General features: G+C 44.7%; 1 protein-coding gene across 3 annotated transcripts in view; it reads right to left on the reverse strand.

The window, feature by feature from the left end:
• Zmynd11 (zinc finger MYND-type containing 11) overlaps positions 1–14,464 on the reverse strand; it is an 88,381-nt gene extending 73,917 nt beyond the window's left edge. Inside the window, exon 1 of one of the 3 annotated variants that reach the window (XM_038332280.1) lies at positions 14,442–14,464. The gene's annotated coding sequence lies outside the window, so the exon portion shown is untranslated. Of the gene's footprint in view, positions 1–6,480; positions 6,716–14,032; positions 14,227–14,441 lie in introns of those variants that run through there. The other 2 variants (XM_038332279.1, XM_038332281.1) reach the window with 2 other exon arrangements.
• Between the last annotated feature and the right edge of the window lie 932 nt (positions 14,465–15,396).

Here is a 15,396-nt window from a genome sequence, read left to right on the forward strand (position 1 = left end):
AAAAATGGTTATTTTGCTCTCTAAATAGGTGCTGGGTCTGAATGTGATGCCCCAAACTGCTGTGTTACCTGGCCACTGAGGGGACTGCCCTCCGACTAAGCGTATGCTGAGAGTGGCGGAGTAAGCAAAGGAAGAGGGTCTTTGAGCTGTGAATGCATTACTTAAGAGCCCATCCTCCCTTTGGATTTCCAGTGCTGTGAGACAGTGAGAATGCAATGTTCGGTGCCAGCTGGGCCGACGGCTCTGTCTGTCCAAGCTGAGGGCATGTGGTTGATTGCCTGACCATAACCAGGGATGTAGCTCTGAAGGGACACAGTAGGGGGAAATTAGAGATTCGGTGCGAGCATGATGCCAGTCACTTGCAATTTCAGGCCGCACGAGGGTTCTGAGAGCAGTTGAAAGGTTATAAAGAAAAGTACAAAAGTGTGGCACTAAGGGAACAAGGGACAGGAGGGGGGCTGCAGGGAGGTGTTAAGCCAGGAGTCTCCATGCTGCTGACAGAAAGTAGTGATCACTGGGCTTCTTAACTCCCAGATCATCTATCTAGTCTACGAATTAGAGTGGTTAGAGCAGGGTCTGCTGCTGAATGGGCATAGAGAAAACAGAGATATGCTTTAGATGAGTATTTACAGAGAGAGAAAAGAAACCCATAGAAATGGACATAGAATTCAGAAAAGATTTTTGTTGTTTGGTTTTACTTGTTTGCTTTGCTTTATTTGGTAACAATGGGAAGTGCTCTAGTATTATTTAGAAGCAAATGGAAAGTGGACAACATGTTCAGAAAACAGGCAAGCGGTTTCTGGAGGGGATGCTACACAGAACACAGGTGAGAGTCTGACAGAAGAGGGCAGGTTTGTAGATCACAGGAAGCATGTTACTTCCCAATGGCAGTGTTTCTGGCCCCCTGAAAAGGTAGCTAGTGTTGACTCCAAAAATGCTGGGGGCCGGGGAGTATGAGAATACGAAGTTTAAGACACCGGGGGAAGTGTTAGAATGATTTCAATCAGAGCAGTAAGGTAGAACTGGGAGAGCCCAGGTGGGCACACATGCAGGCGTCCACGATCCCACAGCTGTATCCATTCGTTCCATAGTGCTTCCAGCAGGTTGTGGAAAGACCAACAGAATCAGGGTTTTGCCTACACATAACAAACACTGTAAAATGAAGAGCTGGTTCTTTTGGCAACATCTACATTCATGTAACTCTCCTAGTCTACAAACAGCATTCTGGGTATGTTTCAGAAATTTTAAAAGTTAATGTTCTCAAGTTAAGGAAGTTAAACAGCAACAGAGAAACCTTGAACATTAAGAATAATATGAAGGTAAGAACGCTGGAAAGGAAAAACAAGGAAATCCAATCACTGAGCTGATGGCAGTAAGAGGAAGAGGAACTTGACAGAAACATCAAATGCACACAAACTTGATGCATGCACGCACTTTTTACTTTCTAGAATGGGGACTGAACCTAGTACCTTGCAACTGAAAGACCAGTGCTCTCCCAGACCACTCACAAACTTTAAATCCAATTACTAAAGTTTTTATTTAATATAGCAGGGCTAATTGCACAAGGGAGAAAAACTTTATTGAACAAATAAACAATGACTTGGTTGGTGTTTAAGGGGAAAATGGAAACTTAAATTACAAAGTTGGACTATGAATAAATACCCTAAAATGTCCTAATAGGAATATCATCTCCAAGGGAAGGAAAACCAATGTGGAGAAGTCTCAATCTACTGCCTTGTAGCACTTTCCATCTGATAGAGCAGTGACAGAGAGGCAAAAGCATTCTGTGATTCCTCTTCACCACGGTGAGAGAAATTAGATTGGTGTGGCCAATATTCAGTGTAGCCTTTCTTCTCAGAGTGCAAGCTCTTGCAAGTAAACTCACCTGGGAGCCCAGCTGCAGGCCCTTTCTCTCCACAGCACTGAGTGCCATCCAAGAAAAGCACCTGGACCTACAAGCAAATGCAAACCCTGACAGCACTGCCATCTAAAATGTTCTGTTCTTCAAGTTTTTAAAAAGAAAAAAAAATACTCTTTTGTAAGAATATTTTCATTCTAATTGTAGAAGGAACGGTGGGCTGCGTTCCACCACCTGGCTAGCTTTACCCGAAATAATTACACAGAAACTGTATTCATTTAAACACTGCCTGGCCCATTAGTTTCAGCCTCTTATTGTCTAATTCTCACATCTTGCTTTAACCCATATTTAATAATCTGTGTAGCACCATGAGGTGGTCGCTTACCAGGAGAGATCTTAACCTGCGTCTGTCTTGGAGAGGAGAAGCATGGCGACTGACTATGGTGAATGCCTGAAGCGTCTGCCTCACTGCCTTCTACCCAGCATTCTGTTCTCTTTACTCCGCCTACCTAATTTTCTGTCCCATTAAAGGGCCAAGGCAATTTCTTTATTAACCAATGAAATTAACACATAGACACTCCTCCATCATCTAATAGCAACAAAAAGAGATATAATACTTCTAGAATGCAAGAATATTTTTATACACAAATATACAACATAGTGCCCTCTGAAAGACAAGACAGAACTTTGTGTAAGATCACTGCAGACAGTGGTCTGCGATAGGCCGCAGCATCCAGTCTGAAGGGGAAAGGTTGCCCTGGATGCCTTGTCTCCTCCTCTGAAGTCCACCTGTCATGCACCTTGACTTTCATAACGCTGAAAGATGAGTGTGGACTAGTGCTCAAGAGGAGGTGATGTGCCTGTGCAGTTCCCAAGTACTGTGTGCTCAAGAGGAGATGATGCACCTGTGCAGTTCCCAAGTACTGTGCTCAAGAGATGATGTGCCTGTGCGGTTCCCAAGTACTGTGCTCAAGAGGAGGTGTGCCTGTGCAGTTCCCAAGTACTGTGCTCAAGAGGAGGTGTGCCTGTGCAGTTCCCAAGTACTGCCTAGCTCCTGGGATCCTATGTGGCCTCAAAACACACGACAGTCCAGTGGCGGAGAGCCTGCAGAAATGGCTACTGTGGCTGCTGCAACAGTAAGGCATACAGCTCTGGACCTTCTTCAGAGCAAAGAAAGTCAGACATTTCAGACACTCAAAGGAACTACTCCTATAATCCGTGTGGCAAGGAAGGACCTGGAATGAAGAGGGGTAACAGGAATTCCTCAAGCATATATAAATAAAGGCTAGCGCTGAAGAGAGAGATGGCCAAAAGAATAAGAGTTGGAATGCTTCCTCGGATGCCCACACTATTGAGAGCTGAACACCCAAGACAGCTGGCATGTCTGCCCTAGGGAAACCATGCTCTTAATGTGAGCAATGGAGAATCCTGGAGAGTCCTTGTGGAACAAGTACTGCTGCTTTACATGAACCCAAGCTACATGGAGCCCATTTTCTGAAACTCCTTTATCCCCAGGTATGATGCACAGTAACTGACGACTATACTGTATCTACGACCACCAGGGAGTACTGACTCCCAGATCACGTGCAGTAGCAATATTTACATTTCTGAGACATGGAAACACTTCAGGCTTTCCTAAGTGATACATTTCTGAGGCTACTTGATGACTGTGTTCCTATGGACACTTGATTCATTGATTTTTGGTCCTAAAGATAGAGCCTGGGGCTTCATGCATGCACCCCTAGCAGGTCTGATCCTTTAACAATGTCTGAAAAGGCCGGGCGGTGGTGGCATAAGCCTTTAATCCCAGCACTCGGGAGGCAGAGGCAGGCGGATCTCTGAGTTCGTGGCCAGCCTGGTCTACAAGAGCTAGTTCCAGGACAGGCTCTAGAAACTACAGGGAAACCCTGTCTCGAAAAACCAAAAAAAAAAAAAAAAAAAAAAAAAAAGTCTGAAAAGTAGCACTAAAGGTCTCAGTACACATCATTTTCTGTAAGTTATCCCCAAAAGGACTTCCAAAGGTTCCGGCACTTGCACACACACACATGCATGCACACACACGCACGCACACACACAATGCTGAATCAACATTTTTGTAATAGCAGTAATAATAAATAGTTTAGATGTTCGACCACAATTTAACTATTCTTGGCTCCTAATGTGAGTCCTATAACACAGTCATCTGAAATCACACTAAAACATTTAAGAAAAAAAGGAGAGGTCCTAGTTTTCATGTAAGCAAGGTTTACATAGTATAATTCTCGTTAGCACTTAAAATATACAAGCAAAGAAAGAGAAAATCTGACTTTGAGTTGAACTGATATTTAGTTAGCTTTAATTAATGTGAATAAGAAAACTAATTTTATTTAAACAATTCTAAGAAATCTTCTATTTTGAATGATTCAAATGAGAGTTTCTCACCTGAAATCTCAATCAAAACCAAGTGACGTCTTAAGATTTTGTGTAGGAGATTATATATATGCATGCAGAGTGGTAAAGTATGTAGGAATTTTAAAATAAAAATATTTAGATAGTGATATTTAATTTAATATTTCTGTACATATAAGAAAAATGCTAATTTATGAACACAATAGAAATGCTGCCTTAGGCTTTTTCCCTTTGTAACTTAAAACACATCTCCAATGATAAACTACCCCACAACAGGTTAATTTCCCTTTTTTAAAACTGTAAAATTCAGGCAGTTAAAATAGATAAACTTTACTTCAATTGGGAAAGGGCTCCACATAATATTCCGATTAAAAATTAAGGACTTGCTCTCTCAAAAAGTGCTTTCCAGATGCAGTTTGAAGACAAAAAAATACTAAGCATATAAATTCAGAAGTGACAAAAATAAAACTTAAAAAAACAACCCCAATGGCTTTCAAGTTGAAAAAGCATCCCCCATAATTAGCCTTCATTAAGGGACTGTTTCTCTCTGAAAACTTCTGCATAGCTACTAAATGAGAAAATCATATTTACCATCCACTGCAGCATCACTGCGATGACTGCCTGGAGAATGTGACTCTGGATGCTACAGAGCCATTCCCCCTCCTACACAGCATGTGCTCCTCACGGAATCACACCCTTTCACTGTGGACGGCAGAACACACCCTGCAGAAAGCTCAAGGCTTAGCATGCAAAGACGCTTACCAGAACTTGGGATTTCAGTCCAAATTAACTTAGCCAATTGAGAGATGGCTAAGAATCAAGACAAAGGCTTCCTTCCCCTCCTAAGACAGCAACAAGGCTTTAGCACTGGAGTTCATGCCAAGTATTTCCAAGCATGGTTCTCCTACTATAAACACTAAAATAAAGATTTAAGTATCCCCACTCACTACTCTTGAACCTGAGCCCAGTTGTGTCTCCATAATATGAGCTGCTATGGCAACAGAAAGAAAATGAACCAATTATCTATGCTTGTTCTTAGCTTACTAGCTGTCATTAACAAAGAAACTGGAACTAATCTGAACTTTATTTAAAAATGTTCTGATTATCAGTTCTCTAATATTCTTTTCTTCCCAACTTCTGCTTTTTCAAGTGAGCATGGTCTCACATTCCTATCTATGTACTTTTCTGTCTGCTCTCTTTTTTTGAAGATTTATAAAGGTGTCCCAGGGAGACAGGTGAATCAGTACAAAAACTCAGAAGGTTCAGGGAACTTGGAGCAACTGAGAACAATCAACTCAATGTCTGATGCTCCTAAGTTTGCATTCAAACCAATTTGATCACGTCTCCATAACCTTGGGCAATAGGAGCTACCATTCAGAGCCTGCTCCCTCATGAAACTGTACTACTTCCCTCAAGACACTGCCATGAGGGATACAGGGAGTGTGTAACTTGCCTACCATAGGAAATGTTCATTTACCAACACCTTAAAAATAACGGGAACATAAAAGGTGCTACCATAGGCCCTATTTTAACTTTCTTTTTATTTATTCTGTGAGTCTTTCACATCATGCATCTTGATCCCATTCATTTCCCCATCCCTTTTAATCTGCCCTCTGCCCCAAACAAAACAAAATTTAAGAGCAAAGGAAAAAGTTAAAAAAATCTTCTCATAGGCCGGGTGGTGGTGGCGCACGCCTTTAATCCCAGCACTCGGGAGGCAGAGGCAGGCGGATCTCTGTGAGTTCGAGACCAGCCTGGTCTACAAGAGCTAGTTCCAGGACAGGCTCCAAAGCCACAGAGAAACCCTGTCTCGAAAAACCAAAAAAAAAAAAAAAAAAAAAATCTTCTCATAGAAGTTGCAGAGTGGCACAGTAAGTAACGCAGTAAACCCTTTTGTCCATATATCTTTAATTGAAAGTGTTCATTGCATAGAGTTATTGGTCTGATTTGAGGCCTCTGGTTTCTGCTATACTATAGATGCTAGGCCCTCACTGGTACTCTTCTTGGCTATCCTATGGTGTTGTGGAAATCCTGCAGCTTTGGGTCTGCGTGTCAGGCCCCTTCATGTGCTCCAGCAGATCACAGATGGTGTGTATGTTGGGGTGGGTCAAGTCATAACCCTGGTTCTGGACCTGGGCAGCTGTAGGGTTCGTCAACCTACCAGTTCTCCCCAGTCCTTACAACCAGGGTGAGCTCTCTCTAGTACTGCCTGGGGAGGGGGGCACGGGACTCACCCCTTGCAGCAATGAGTGAGGGGTGGGGCCAGTTCTCCAGTCTTCACGCCCTCAGGGTTGGCACACCTACACCATCAGGGTCAGCTCCACTGTGTTGTCCAGGTGAGGTACAGGAGCCAAAACTGCCAAGAGCTGCAGCTAGTAAACTGATAAGCGGCAGGGCCAGCTCCTCCACTTGTCTCAGGTGTTGATGGAGTGGGGGCAGAGGGCATCTCTCCTCCACCCATGCCACCATAAGTCGGATGAGTAATGGGGACAGCCTCCCCTGCTCACAACATTGAGGCTGGGTCACCCACATCTCCCATGACAGGGCCAGCTCTGCTGTGCTGCATAGGCCATATTTATAAGGAAAGCTAGCTTCCTAGAAACTCTTACAAAGTAGACTTTAAAACAACTTAACGTGCAAGGTAAAATGACAGAGCCCAATTAGGGTCTTCCTGATTTTAAAATGTTTCAAACTCTGTCATGAGAATATTATGTTACAGATTCTCAAGAGACACTCATTTTTAAAATCTGCATAGATCTTTCGTGTTCTGTAATAAATGTTAAAACTAGGGGAAGAGAACCTCCATTTTTAAGCTATATTTTAAATTTATTTATTAGGGCAAAGTGGTTGAGGAAAGCACTAAAAACTTTCAATGAGTCTATCTTCGTTTACCTGCTCAGATAGTATCTAGGAAACATGCGCTTGGTGTTTACTCCAGCTCTGCTTTTCAACAGAGTAATGTTACTAATCATAAGAAAGTAGCTTTTACAAACCACAAACTTAGTGTACCGTATCTTGGGGTTACAAACTTGGACAGATTAGTCACCTACAATGCTAAGACCTCACAGGAATCCCAACTCAAATACAATGTGTCTCTCTCAACTCATCTACACTGTAGCACTCTAGCCTTACTTCTCATTGACATTTTATCTCACTGGCTTGGAAACTTCTCCAAACAGGAACCTTTTTATTTTATTCACCTCAGAATCTACCAAGTGTCTGACACATAGCAACGTTTCCATAAATAATAATGTATTAGCAAATATATCAAAATTATACATATTTTATACAAAATACAACAAAACATTTCAATGTGATCTTAAGTGATGTTTAACTATGGACTAAAAGTATACATTAAAACAAAACTAATTTGCTTCTAAAATATTCAGTTTACAAAAAAACTGGACAAGTTGTCAGCACCATAGATTTTCTAATTCACCTGTGGCCTGCTCATAAACCAGTCCTCTCCATATCTGAGGAGTAAGCAGATACTAGTCTAGCATTCATTCATTCATTCATTTATTGGTTTTTTTGAAACATGATTTCTCTGTAGCCCTGGCTGTCCTGGAACTCTCACTATAGACTAGGCTAGCCTGAAACTCAGAGCTCTGCCAATCTCTGCCTCTCCAGTGCTGGAGTTAAAGATATGGGCCACCAAGTCTGGCTTACTGGTCTGACTTTTAAACGTCTAAAAACTCTGACCTAACTGTCTTCATCACTATCTACTTTTCTTTGCTTTTCTTAAGTTTTAGAAAGAGTCAGACACATTTTAGCCATTCCTAAAACAAATACTTCATGGAGTTAACAAAGGTCACCAACCTCACAGAGCTTGCCACATAACCAATGGTGCCATATCTTTACAATGGTATAGTAAAGAAATCACTTAAGCACTTGAACATATGGGATTTCTTTTTTTTTTTTTTTTTTTTTTTTTTTTTTTTTGGTTTTTCGAGACAGGGTTTCTCTGCAGCTTTTTTAGAGCCTGTCCTGGACCTAGCTCTTGTAGACCAGGCTGGCCTCGAACTCACAGAGATCCGCCTGCCTCTGCCTCCCGAGTGCTGGGATTAAAGGCGTGCGCCACCACCGCCCGGCCATATGGGATTTCTATTCCTCTTATCAAACACACCCCGAGGTCTTACCCAGCATTTCACTGTGGAAACATTGTCCCAAATGCTAACTCACTTTAAAGAACTAGAGTTAAAAATCAGGAAACTGTTCTCAAATAGAAGACATCATCAAAACATGAAAGATTAAGTATCTGACTACTATTATTAATAGTCCAGCTGTTAAGTAGCTAATTCTAACAATTAGATTAATTTTATATCCTCAAATACATAATAGACTGTGCAAGAATTTTCAAATGTTCAAATATATGTTTTACTTCACAGATTATTGCGCTGTATTTACAAGTAACTTTAATTCTGATTCTTATATAATATTTTCATAATAGAAACTAACTAGAATTTTCTAGGTAGGAAAAAGTTGATAACAGCAGGCTCATTTTTCTCCCATCTCATGCACATGGTTAGCAGTTAGACTGTTCAGAAAGACTGCTCTGCGAGGAATTTATATTTAAGTTCTCTTTCCTGCAGCTTCCATTCCTGTCACTCACCCATCATCCCAGGAGTTCCTGAACTTTAATGTTCCACAGATGATGTTCTTTCTCCAAACACCTGGACTGCTCTCTTCCCCTGTTCCAGTGTGCAGGCATGCATATGAACACAAGGATGGGGAGCACACTGCCACAAGGAACTGAACTTCCCATAATTAAAAGGCTGCTATGATTTTAAGATCACAAAATGTAATTTTTAAAAAGTGGGCCAGTGTAGGTGAATGGCTGCATAGAGGCACAGACAGCAGACAACATTTTACTGACATTGTACTCACTTCTGTGGTTACACTGCAGGTCCCAAACATTTCAACAGACAACCATAGGAAGGCACAGATCCTCAGAGTCCTCAGTTACCACAGGACAACCGAGCTATATACTTCTTGGGACAATATGAGAACAGGCGGCACTGCAAGCAACTCGTGATTACTATATAGGAGCCATGTGCAAATGAAAACAGTTGCCCTTCATCCCTGGTCAACTATTAGGACAACAATTAGGAAACTTTTGGGTGAGGAATGAATTCATTTCCAGAAAGAAGGAATGGAAGGATAGCAGCAGTTGCTCTCTGCAGATTCACCCCTTACACAATATAAAACACACAACCTGAAGTTTTCCAGATAGGGTAATGAAGGTGCAGAAAGTACCATATTAGAGCCAATTGTTAAAATCACTCTCAGCATATTTCAGCTATTTGTTATTTGTCAGGGAAAATAAATGCCAGGGGTTAGGAAGCAATGAATTAAAAAAACAAAAAACACCATTGTTAAAATTGCTTCAGGGAGCTAGTTATAGTAATATATACATATATACACATATTATCCCTCCTTTTATATGATTTGTAAGCAAAACCAAAAGGGGGAGGGGACAACAACAGCAAGAGTACACTGACAGACGCAAAGTAGCAACAGATCAAAATTACAACTAGAAAATTGTGTGCCTCAATAGCAATTCCAATTGACCTTCTAAGTTATATGGACAAACCTTTCAGGGTCCCACTCCTGAGTGAAGCAGTACAGGCAATAAATCACTGTTCAAATGAGATTCATTGTTTTTATAGATGAGACCCTTATAAGATTTTTAATCCAAAGTGATCACTTCTAATTGCATGTACATACAAACAACATTTTATCAGCCTAGCAGGTTGCATTTTTGAATAAGCATGTATAAAATGTGTGTGTATGTGTGTGTATGTGTGTGTATGTGTGTGTGTATGTGTGTATGTGTGTAACAATGATAAATTGTCATGAAGTTGAGAGAGAATGGATCAAAAGGATGGTAGAAAAGAAATGAAGTAAATACTGTGTTTATGTATGTACTTCTCAAAAATAATAAAATGAGTATAAAAATAAACTAAAATTATTTTATCTATTCTAAAAAAAAAAAAAAGAAAATTGTGTGCCAGCAAGATGGCTCTGTCTATAAAGTCACTTGCCATAAAAGCCTATTGATTCCAGTTGGCTCCCCAGGATTCCTTTAAGTTGCCTTCTGACTTCCACACTGACGTCACAACATACACACCCCCACACACTATGAATGCACATACAACAACAATAAATCTAGAAAGTTTTACGCATAATTTCCACCACAGAAAACAAAAGTTCAAAACCAAGAGTATAGTAAGGTGTCAGATTTCACTTGACCTATGCTCTGAGCTAACAGGCTTTCTAAGCCAGGCCTATGACACTTGACCTGTGCCAAAATGAGCACTTCTAGGAAGTAACCTGCATATAGGCACCTTTTACAAACTACAGGTGGGAATTAAATCCGCAGTCTTTCTTGCATCTAAATCACCAAAACTGATTAAATACATTTTAAAGGAACAGGAAACAGCATCTTTTCTTCCATGTTAGATAACTCAAGGTTAGACTTCAACTGGCAGCACAAGACAGCCGAGATGGGGGCTCAGTATTGGTTGTGGTTCTATAGACATCCAAAATCAAAACGGAAACTATGCATTGTAAGGAGGAGCTCCATTGTGCAAATCTGTCCTCCCAGTTCCCATGGTGAGCCCAGCACAGCTTCAGTAATGGCCTATATACTCCACAGGAACTGTGCGGCTGCCTCAGCTAGTCCCTCTTTTTCTATCCTAACCTGTCAAAGGTTAAGGAATTTGTCAAGTTACTACTAAATGACCCAAGTGAGATTCAAAGCCAAGTCACTGCGCCTGTGGTCTTAATCATTATGCCACGACAAAAATCAAAACAACAAAATTAATCACCCTGAGGAAAAATTAATGTCAAATTAAAGGTCTGTAAGCAGTGAAACAGTAAGGCTCACTACTCATTTGATAGGCTTTTTCATGACACATTCTCTTTGCTTAGATTTAATAATTTATTTTTTAAAAAAGCCAATCAATTTAAGGCTAAAGAGGGTAATAAAAATCCTCCAGCATCTGGTTAGGGTTTTAAGCAACCATGTCCTAACAGCATGTGATAGCTCTGTTACACAATGTGAAAAATCTTTACTCCAATTAGTATCTCAATCAAGTCAGGCTGGGATGTGAAGGCCTCTATTATTTGCTATCAGAACCATTCTAAAGGGAAATGGAGAGAGGGTGACAAAAAAGGGAAGGTCCAAATGAATCTAATGTCATTCAGACATGCAAACAGATGTCCACCCAGAGCGCCGACTTCAGACTATCTGAGGAATAGTTAAGGAGAACTCAGCACAGGTGCTAACATTTTAAACTAATTCTTTATAAAGAAAGCACTCATGTGTCTATTTGTTTAAATGCCTTGCAATTGGTAACTGCAAAAAACTGGCCACTGTGGGGAATATGAGATGATGCAGTTTTCACATGAACAGTCTCAACCATGTATAGAGCACAGCAATTCTCTTAATCAGAGTTCAACAAGAAACATTTTGATTTGATCATAATCATATTTCATGTCTTCTGATCTTTGAGTCTCTGTTCTTTTCATCTCATAGGGTTAGCCAAAATACTGACTACAAAGTAACCAAAGTACTTACTACAGTGTAAACAAAGACCAGGAAAGTAATATGCCTGTACATGAATTCACATTGCTTCTAGTCTAGCAGGTCTCAAACAGGGTTCGCGACCCCTTTGGGGGCCGGACGACCTTTCAAAGGGGTCACATATCATATATCCTGCATATCAGACAGTTACATTATGGTTCACAGCAGTAGCAAAATTACAGTTTGGAAGTAGCAACAAACTAATTTTATGGTTGGGGGGTCCCCACAACATGAGGAACTACTGTGTTAAAGGGTCGCAGCATTTGGAAGGCTGAGAACCACTGCTCTGCTTGAACACATTAGAGATGTTAGAAAGTACAAAGACCATCTTGCCTACTAAAAATCACTCAAACTTTTAGAGAACAACCAGACACACTCTAATAACTTCTACCTACCAACTGGAATCAATGACACCGCCCCCCCCAATCATTTGAAGTTTGTATCCCATAATAATCAAGCAAAAGAGTTTTACATTTCTCGTTTTATTTTTACAAAGCATTTCCTTTCTGCCTCTCCCAGTGATTATTTTTAATGCTTTTGCCGGCACACGACACAACTGGCTGGAAGAAACTTCACTCCCGGCGAAGCAGAGAGAGGACCTGAGTGAGCCAGACTCACAAAACCCCCCTCACAGTGTCTACTGCTTTTGGGGTGTCTTCGCCCTGACTGAACCACCTGGCCACTTCGTTCAGACTCAGAAACAGACACGATGCCAGTCATTATGTACACACCAAAAGAAGCCAGCAATTGAATACACACCACAGAAGACACTGGGTACGGTGTATAACTCCTACTAACAGGGGTACTCTGTAAAATACTACACATGCCACTAGCTACTGTGAGAACCCAACTCTACCGGAAACCAGGTACCGTGTGTGTGCACAGTGTAAGCCACCGGTCACGCAAAGGATACTCTGTAACACTCGACACCCTATACAAAGCTACTGCACACAATGCTAGATACTATGTACACATCTTAGCCCTCCCGGGATACAGTGCACACACATTGCAGCTGTGCAGCGGCACAGTCCAGTGTTGAGACAGATTTAGAGGACACTTGGGTGCTGCGTGCATACTGCCTGTGACACTGAGTGCTACTCACAAACCACACACGACCGACCGACCCGTCAGTACCACGGACACACGGCCAACACTAAGTACCACAGACGCCAACGACAAAGTCCCGCGGACACACCGCAAAGCACCCGCGGTTTGGCCCAGGGGGTAAAAAAAGGCATGAGGGGAGACAGCCCAAGTGAAAGTTCGGGCCACAGCCCCACGGGCAGCGTCCCCATCAGCTTCTCTCTCCAGCTCTGCAGGGGCACAAGGCGGCTGCTCCCGCAGGACGGCCGGGAGGACCTGTTGAGGCAGCTGAAGCCTCGCAAGGCGCTCGCCTGAAGCCCCCGGGAGACCGACGGACACTGGTCTCGGGGACCGCCGCTTCCAACGCTCCCCTCCGCCCGCCACACGTTCCCCGCAAAGGGCCCTCGGGCCTGGCCAGGCGGGAGGCGCGGGGACCCGGCGGGAGGAGCTCACAAGACTCCGCGGCTTCGCGGCGCCAGCAGGCCGCGCGTGGTTCTCCGCGGCCTTCTTCCGAGCCGGCTCCTCACGGCTGCCCGAGGCAAGAGGCGCCGGACCGAGGGGAGCGCCCAGCCCGCAGGCCTCACCGGCCTGGGGCAGTCCCTGAGGCCACTATCAGCCGCCGCCCGCCACAGAGGCCGCGGCCCCGGCAGCCGCCACGGTGCAGGCCACGCCACCGCCACCGCCACCGACGCCTCCGCCCGCCCCGCCGCCCAGCCGCCCCGCCGCCGCCGCCGAGCTTTCCCCACCATTATGCTCCGCTCCGCCGCCGCCGCCGCCGCCGCCGCCGCGCCCGGCCCTCCCTCCGGAGCCGCCTCCTTCCCGCCGCCCGGCGCCTCTCGGGCCTCAGCCGGCGACGGGCGCGGGGGGCGGGGGGGACGCAGGCCGCCGCCTCCTCCTCCCCGCCATCTCCTCCCTCCTCCCCGGCTCCCCCCGCTGGCTCGGCGCGGAGGGCTCGGGGCTCGAGGGGCGCCATGTTGGCGGCGGCTTTCACCACAGAAAATGCCTCAGCGCGCGCCGGGGCGAAGCCTGGCGAGGCGGCCGGGGCGTCGCGCGCCGGCTGGAGGCCTGGACCGCCGCGCGCACTCGCTCGCTCGCTCGCTCGCTCACTCACTCACCGCGTCTCCTCAGCCCGACGGCGGCGAGGGGCCTGCGGGGCTGCAGAGGACGCCCGGAGGGGGAAAGTTGACGTTCCCCTCTAAGCGGTGTTTCACATGGTGCGGGCGCGGCGGCCGACCGGGCTCGCAGCCTCCTCGGAGTTCATTGTGTGCGCTCGAGTGTTTCCCCGCGCGGGGCCGGGCCGGGCAAGCGGGGCCTGGGCCGAGCCGCGCACGGGGGGCTCTAGCGGCGGGCGCGGGACTTGCGCGGCCCGCGCTGCCTCCCCGCCCCGAGGCCGGGGGAGCCCGCCGCGCCCGCTCCTACCTTCCCTCGACCTGTCTTCGGCGCCTCTCTGCGAAATCGGTTTCAGCATATTCTGAGGGGTCCACACACGAACTCCATATCAACACACACGTGCAAGCTACGTACGTGCAGGCGCGCTGGAGCCGAGCACCGAGACACGAGGGTAGCATTGTTAGGATCCTGCCAAACCCGGTGGGCTGCGATGCGGCTCGCGGGGTGGACCCGCTCCACACTTTGCTTTGGTTCCTAATGGCTCCGTGTTGGACAAGCACTCGCCCGTGTACTGACCCGAGTGGGTAAGACAGTCTCCCTCTTCTTCCAATCCTGTGCTCAAAAAAGAGTTGCAAGACTCCCAACTTCCCCGTCCCGTAGATGCACAAATGGAACATTTAGAAAGAATAGACCACCCATTATCAATCTGGCTACAACATTACAAATTGCTATGAGAAACAGGGTATCTTTTTTAGTAAGTAATTCTAGATCTAATCAGAGGAGATCCCTTAAGCTATGTGGCTTTAAAAAGTCTTGGGGCGAGGAGGGGGGGATCGCAGAGATAAAAGCACACACGGATGTCATACATTGTCCTGTAATAACCTTTGCCCGCAAGGAGTTTAAAAGGGAAACCCTACTCGCCAAAATTGCTTGGCCCTATTCTCAACGGCTATATGTACCTGAAAAAAATCATTGGAGACTCCCCTAGAAATCTGGGGTTCTTGAACAAATTATCCATCTGTTTACAGAGCTGACCTCTAAGAACTTAGAAATGAATGGCATTGAGTGGGCCTTTGAAGTACACCAGACAAAATGGTCTTTCAAACTGCTAACAGCCCTGGCACTGATAGCCCAATCTCCAAGAGTAGTGTTTGAGTGTTTTTTTGTTTTTTGTTTTTTGGGTTTTTTGTGTGTTTGGGTGTTTTGTTGCTTGTTTTTGTTTCTGCCTCCCCCCCCCCCCCCCCACACACACACACACACTTCAAAGATCATGAGATATTTGAATTCATTCAACTAATAAAATAAGGTATGACTGGGCAGCAAGATTGCTCAGCGAGTAACGGCACTCACCACCTTACAGTCCGAGTTC

This window comes from Arvicola amphibius, chromosome 6, assembly GCF_903992535.2.
Source record: "Arvicola amphibius chromosome 6, mArvAmp1.2, whole genome shotgun sequence".
Lineage (NCBI taxonomy): Eukaryota > Metazoa > Chordata > Mammalia > Rodentia > Cricetidae > Arvicola > Arvicola amphibius.